The sequence below is a fragment of the Cornus florida genome, unplaced genomic scaffold, assembly GCF_030987335.1.
Source record: "Cornus florida cultivar Cherokee Brave unplaced genomic scaffold, ASM3098733v1 CherokeeBrave_3.0.0_Hap2_Chr11, whole genome shotgun sequence".
Lineage (NCBI taxonomy): Eukaryota > Viridiplantae > Streptophyta > Magnoliopsida > Cornales > Cornaceae > Cornus > Cornus florida.
This window is the reverse complement of record NW_026775581.1, coordinates 33921013-33927901: the sequence shown is the minus strand read 5'-3', so window position 1 is coordinate 33927901 and position 6889 is coordinate 33921013. Positions and strand designations below refer to the sequence as shown.

At 35.6% G+C, this 6889-nt stretch overlaps 1 long non-coding RNA gene across 4 annotated transcripts; it reads left to right on the top strand.

Annotated features, from left to right (window-relative positions):
* The first annotated feature begins 1263 nt into the window (after positions 1–1263).
* On the top strand, positions 1264–4721 carry LOC132284319 (uncharacterized). Of its 4 annotated transcripts, none has more exons than XR_009472246.1 (5): positions 1264–1535; positions 1724–2267; positions 2404–2461; positions 3026–3140; positions 4370–4721. It is a non-coding gene; the product is annotated as an uncharacterized LOC132284319 (long non-coding RNA). The 4 variants fall into 4 exon arrangements; XR_009472244.1 differs by having other exon boundaries at positions 3561–4721; XR_009472245.1 differs by having other exon boundaries at positions 3023–3140.
* The last annotated feature ends 2168 nt before the right edge of the window (positions 4722–6889 follow it).

Below are 6889 nucleotides of genomic sequence, written 5' to 3'. Positions count from 1 at the left end.
TAGTCCTATTAAAAGAAGGATACAGCAAAGAGAGAAACTACTACACAAGGAAAATTATACAAAGGAAGGAGCTCTATTTGTAAATAATTTCTATAGGGAAAGAATTGGAGGACAAGCAATGCGAGTCCTACCATAATTTAACCAATCTTTTGTGTATAAATAGAGGCCCAGACCTCCAATAAAAGGATCAAGCAATTCTACGCTTCGACAGATATTGTTCTTGTTTATTTTTACTATTGATTGAGTGAGTTGTTTTATTTTTCTTAATCATTATTGGTTGAGCGGAATTCTGCACCTACAGGGTGGAACATCCATGTAACAATCATCTATGTCACTCAATCATCGCAAGGAGACTAGTTCTTGATTGGGATCTTCCCCAGGCTTTCATCAGGCCTCCACTAGAGCCAGATTGAACGATAGAGGCTTCGCCTCGTACACTGGATGCACTGTCGGTAGAGAGAAGACTAGTCTAGGGTTTCATAGACTGTGGGTTGGGCTTGTTTGCTTCCCTGTTTTGGGTTGGACTTTCTGATAAGTCCTTTGTTTTGTTCATTGTTATGGGCCTTGGCCTTTGTATACTTATACTTCAATATATACAATACATCTTAACTTCCGAAAAAAAAAAAAAAAAAAAAAAAAACAACCAACATCCCATCTATGTCACTCACAGTACTGATCCAAACAAGAGGATTACACAAATATGTTTGAATTTTAAGTGCTGGTCATATATTTAATTTTTTTTAATACTTATGTGAATTTTAAGTGTTCAATTATAAATAAATCTCTCCTACTTAAAATTTTACATTATTTTTATTTATTTGGTAAGTGATTGACATTTATTCATATATTTTTTTTTCCTGGAAAGTACATTTATTCATATTTGCTTAATATAAATGCATTTAATTTATTAAAAAATCTAAGTAAATAACAACATTTACCTACTACGTGTGAAGCATAACATGTGTGGGTCAAAGCTTAAAGAGTAGTGTCCTCCCGACAGGGACACGTTGTCGTACTGTTTGACTAGCACGAAAGAACCCATGGGCAAAGACTTCGAAGAAACACAAAGGAAAGCACAAAGAGAGACGACAATGCTCCAAATTCACATCTCACAGAAATAGTAAACAACCAATAGAATCAAAGGACACGGATCGATGACGTGGCAAAAGACATTTTGAAATCCCGCCCAAACCCGGACTTGAATCGATTCGTCAATTCAAGTTTAATATCCCCCAAAGCCCCTACTTATCTCCATCTGCCACACCCCCCTCTCCCTCACACCGACAAACATTTATACTCTGTACTCTCTCTCTCTGTTTCTATAACTATAGATATTTACTCTCTCTCTATACTCTCTCTCTATCTCTATAACCCTAGAAGGTACGTTTTCAAGCCCCAAGCGGCGCTAAGTTGGACTGAGTTCGCACCGATTCTCACCGTTTTCGACTGATTCTCACCGGTTTTCGTCTTTTCCCTGCGGGATTCGCCGTGAAAGGAGGCAGGTCGAAGGCTGAAACGAAAAAAACTGATAGCAAGTGAGTTTTTGTTTTCATTCGTTTTTGGTGATATGTTGATGCTATGGTGTTACAGATCTGTGATATATATATATATATATATATATATATATATATTCTATGTATGTGTGTATATATCTAACGGCGTGCCAGTGGGAATCGACGACGAAGGCTGATTGCGCTTTGTATTTTTCTGGACTTCTTCTTAGGTTGTCGGTGAAGAAGAGAGGAGCACCGAGCGAAAAGGCCGGCATGAAGCGCTTTGGATTGTTGATCTGCCGAGGTACATTTCTATCCCGGCTGGGAAGATTCTCTCCGAAACTTCAGAACCTTCAAATCTTCTGCCATTAGAAAGAAAAGTAAGCTTCGAAAGGAAATGATTCATGAGTCTAGAGAGTTCCCTTTCGTTAAGCGCATCTACGTGAATCTTGGCAGAATGCTTGTAGCATTGTCGCTGGATCAATAGCTTGAATGAATTTAGACAGCTGACAGCGAGATCAGGATGATCTTCACCAAGATAATTTGAATCAAAGAGCTGTTTGGGGGTAAGAAAAAAAAGGCGGTTGTTCTGTCTCCGCGTTTCTAATAAGAGAATCCTTCTTCCTCTCTTTATTTCCTTATACTTTAGCAAGAAGACAATGAATACGAGCAACTGCTTGAACTGAATCCGGAAGGAACTCGGGCCAAGAAAGGGAAGGCCGCGAAGGATCCCAACAAGCCCAAGAGGCCTGCGAGTGCCTTCTTCGTTTTCATGTATGTATCATTTCTGTATATATTTTTTGTGTTTCAATATTACATCATTACTGTTTCATTCAATCAATCGATTCGTTTATAATTTTATTTTTTTGGCGTTTTAAAAAATGTTTTCTTTCAATTTTGGTGAATTTAGGGAGGAGTTTAGGAAGACTTTCAAGGAGAAGTACCCTGACAACAAATCTGTCTCCATTGTATGTATTTGTTATCTCTTCATATCTACAAATTTAATTCAATTTTGTTGACTTTTGTGTTTTGATTCAGTTTTTTTTCTTCTTCCCTTTTCATTTTTGTAACTATTGTTGTGATTATGCATTATTTTCCATGTTGGTAAAGCTGGTGGAGATAAATAGAAATATCCATGTTGGAGTAAATTATCTGGAAAAATAGTTCTCATTTATCGGAACCATTTGTGTGTTGGCTAACATTTTGGTCTATGCTTCACCATTATCTGTCATGGTACGTACGTAATAATTAATTAATCTCCCTCCCTACCTTCATGCCTCCATTAAATTATTTAATTAATTGCATGCATTTCCCTTGTGTGTGTGTATATATATACATATATATAAGGACATACATGATCTATATATATATATATGCATATAACATTCATTATATTTTGGGAGTAATATAGCTGCTTATATAAGGTGCAGTTATGGACTTTCTTGTAGAATGGCTTTAACATAATTCATGTACCATCTTATACAAAATTTCTAGACCCTTAATTTAATGCAATACAACTTGTGCTGCAGAAGTTGGTGATTATGACAAAGTGTGTGGACTAGATGCCACTTTTTTCTCTCAGCTTCTTTCGCCAATAGCATTAGCTGGACTTGTTATGCCCTCATCCGTTTTGATCCCTTCATTGCTGTAAGTCTCTCCCTCTCATGTCAAGCATTTTTCTATATGTGAATGCAACAACTTTAAATCGTAAATACAATAACTTCAAATCAACAATGCAACAACTACGCATGTAAACATGGTAAATTCTTGATTTAATGACTTTAGCCTTGTTAAGTTTACCTCTCAGTAGAAGCAGCAAAAGGATTACTACCCTTCTCAAAGGGATAATTAGCACCCTTAATGAGATTGGTCCAAGATAGGAAATATTGGGGCAGCTTAATTTGGATAAGTTTTGTTAAACTGTTTTTAAGTACTTTTAAATTTTCTTCATGAAAATATTTCTTTGTCTTGGATTCTAGAAATACGTGTTGTTCAAAATCCATATATATATATATATATATTTATATTGTTGGACTAACTTCATTTCACCTGTAACTGCATTAACAGAATTCATAAAGAAGGCCAAATCTGTAGGCAATGTCGTAAAACTACCAAATTGAGTTAAAACACGATCTATTAGGCAGTGCAAATCTCTGATATGTTTAGTTGTTCCACCCATACTAAAAGCATCACCTAGGCATAATGCATTATATACATATATAAATAAAAGAAGTATTGGATGATCTCTTTACCTGCACCTACAAGAAGCAACTTGGAGCCATCACCGGCTAGGTTTTTATTGCTTCTTTTCCATTCGTGTGTGGAGACTTTCGTCAAATTTGTCAACTGAGCAAGTTTTTCTGGTCTATAAAATGGCAATTCAAAACAAAATTTGACTTTAAATGACTGATCTTGTGGAAATCTATAAGTGCTGTAATCTGATTGTCCATTGGTTATATGTTATTAATGAAAATCCAATTGGACAATCAGATTGCAGCATTTGGATTTCCACAAGATTGGTCAGTTAAAGTCTGATTTTGTTTTGGATTGCCATTTTATAGACCAAAAAAACTTGGTCTGTGTTGACGGTTGATAGATTTGATGAAAATCTCCAAATGTGGATGGAAAAAAAGCATAGCAAGGACTGATTTTTTTTTTGTTTAACAATGGATTTGTGCATGGAAACCTGACCGGTGATGGGGTTGTGATGACTACAAACTCTAATACTCCTAGTCAAATCATCCGATGCTTGTTTTATTTATATATTGCATGGTGCTTCTAGTATGGGTGGAGCAACTAAAGATATTAGGGATTTGCACTGCTTAATGGATCGGGCTGATTACGATTCTTTGAGCACTTGCATGGACACTTTTCAGTTGCGGGTTGACGCTATTGGAGGCTCCCTTGACACATATCATCAGCATACCATGGAGGAGGATTAGATTTTGCGTGCCATGATTCAGTCACTCAGTGATCGTGGCGGTGCGGGTCCATCTTCATTTGCACCGATGGAGGATTGAGCATTTTTATTCTTTTTTGCTTTATATTTTATTTGCTAGTACTTTGTTTTGGTGGATATTTTATTTTGGCCATGTTTGGCATGACACATGTGAGTGCATGTTTTATGTGCACGAATTTTGATCTTTTTCCCAGTTTTGAGTAAGAATATGTTACGACTTTTCATATTTATATCGATGTTTGGATATATATATGCTTTTATGCTTGGTACCTAGTGTTATTTTGACAAATTATCAGGTATAAGTTTGGGGACTTGGCATTTCCTATGGGATTGGATGCGTAGCATGTGTGTTTCAACACTTGGTACTGTTGCTTTATTCCACTATTTTTTTATATTTTCAGTTTATTCTTGTTTTTATACATTAAGGATAATGTATAGATTAAGTTTGGGGTGTGACTACTTATATGCATGCAATGTTGTCTAGTTCATTGTCAATCTGGTTTTCAAAAAAAAATAGAATTTTTTTTTGAAAATAAAATAAATGATAGGCAAATGATTTCTTTTTGTTGGAACTTGTTGAGGGAAAGTTATGGGAATTGAAAGAAATTTCAATGGCATTGAATTGAAAAAAAAAAAAAAAAATTTGTATATTCTCTTACCTTGTCAACCGAGTAATCAGACTTTATGTCTCATTAAGTATTTGATTGTTTGCGTAAAAGGGAGGAAGACGAGTGGGGAATATGTCATATGGGGCCTGTTTAAGTTTGTAGTCGCAATCTTGAGTCATTACACCATTTGGAGTGTTTTTACACTTAGCGCCCTAAGATCATTTGATTTGGGAGTCGTTAGCTTAACGCTCGCTACATGGGAAAGTTAGAAAGCTCAAAGGACTTAGGCATTGCACGGTCATTCCGAAATTTAAGAAAAATTCAAATTAAATTCATGCCTTGGAAATTTATTTCAAAAGACGAGTAAAGATTTGAAAGTTATGATATGTGCCATGAAAGGCGTAGTATGCATAGAAAAAATAATAATAATAATAAATAAATAAACAAAATATTCTGGTTCACCTTTGAAAGTTTGAGATTAATGCTATTATAGATGTGGTGTTGAAAGTTGTGGAGGTGGACTATATCATTGATGCATGAATGCTGAAAGTTGGAAATTGTTTTGAGATGTTATTGTTTCACATACTTCTTGTAGTCTTCATTATAAAATTCTCCCCAATATAATATGTTTTAACTTTAAGAATGAGCCTTTATGCACTAGTTTGGTTAATGTTTGTAGGTAGCATTTTTGTTAAATCCTCATGAAACTTCACTCGTCCTCTAGGGATGCCTAAGGGTTTAAAAGGTTTATTGCCTATGTTAAATGCAATCGTCACTCCCATGAAAGAGGAAATGTTTTATTTCTATTTTGCTAAGGGAATAATAAAATGTAAGTTTGGTGATGTGATAAATGCCGAATATTGCATATTCAAACGCTCTTAATTACATGTTTTAGTCTATTTAGCATGTGAATAAAGTGTATTTTACAGGTTTTGTTGTATTTTGTCTATTTTTAGGGTTTATCTGCAAAATAGAATAAAAGTGAGTATTTACGGGATTTAAATAAAAGTGGTTCATGGTGAGCTCTAGAATCAACTAAAGTGGTTCTAAGCCCCTGAGCGAGCTCTTCCTAAAGAAGGAAGTCAACTTGATAAGCTAGCGAGGGAACCAGTGAAGAATAAGGCTAGTGTCTGGACGCAGCCTCCAAGAGCATTGTTGGCGTCCGAACGCCCTGTGTAAACAGAAATTGTAAAGTCAAAAGAAGATGAATTCTAGTAAAATTGCATCCGGACGCCCAGATCTGCGTCCGGACGCCACATGCTAGAAGCTTACAACACAAGCACCTTAGCGCGCGCAAGGCACACAGCCTAACAAGCTGCGTTTGGACGCCCATCTTGGCGTCCGGACGTCAACATGCGAAGTAAATGAGGAATTTGAATTTTCAGTTATTTTTCTCTCTTCTCCAACTTCAATGTACGATTTTTATGGAGGATTTTGACTGATTCTGGCTGAGAGGGCAATATATGTATCTGTACATTTTATTTTCATATAGGAATTGACATGAGATTCAAATTTTGTATCAATTTTGGAGAAAGAAAGTGAGGAATAACTAGGGTTTTTGAGTGTTCTTGAGAGGGGCTGCTATGGAGCTAAAGATGGAGGCTTCTTCTTCAATTCTTGGAGCTTCAACCACCACCATGATGAGCTAAATCCCCTCTTAGGGGATTGAGGTATCCTTGACTAATTAACCATGTAATCTTTGTATTTTAATTTAGGGAAATAACATTGTACGTAATGGATTCATGAATAAGATGAAGATTCATATTGAAATTAGTGTTTTTATATTAAATTGATGTATAATTTAAACTGAATTATATATGAGTATGTTT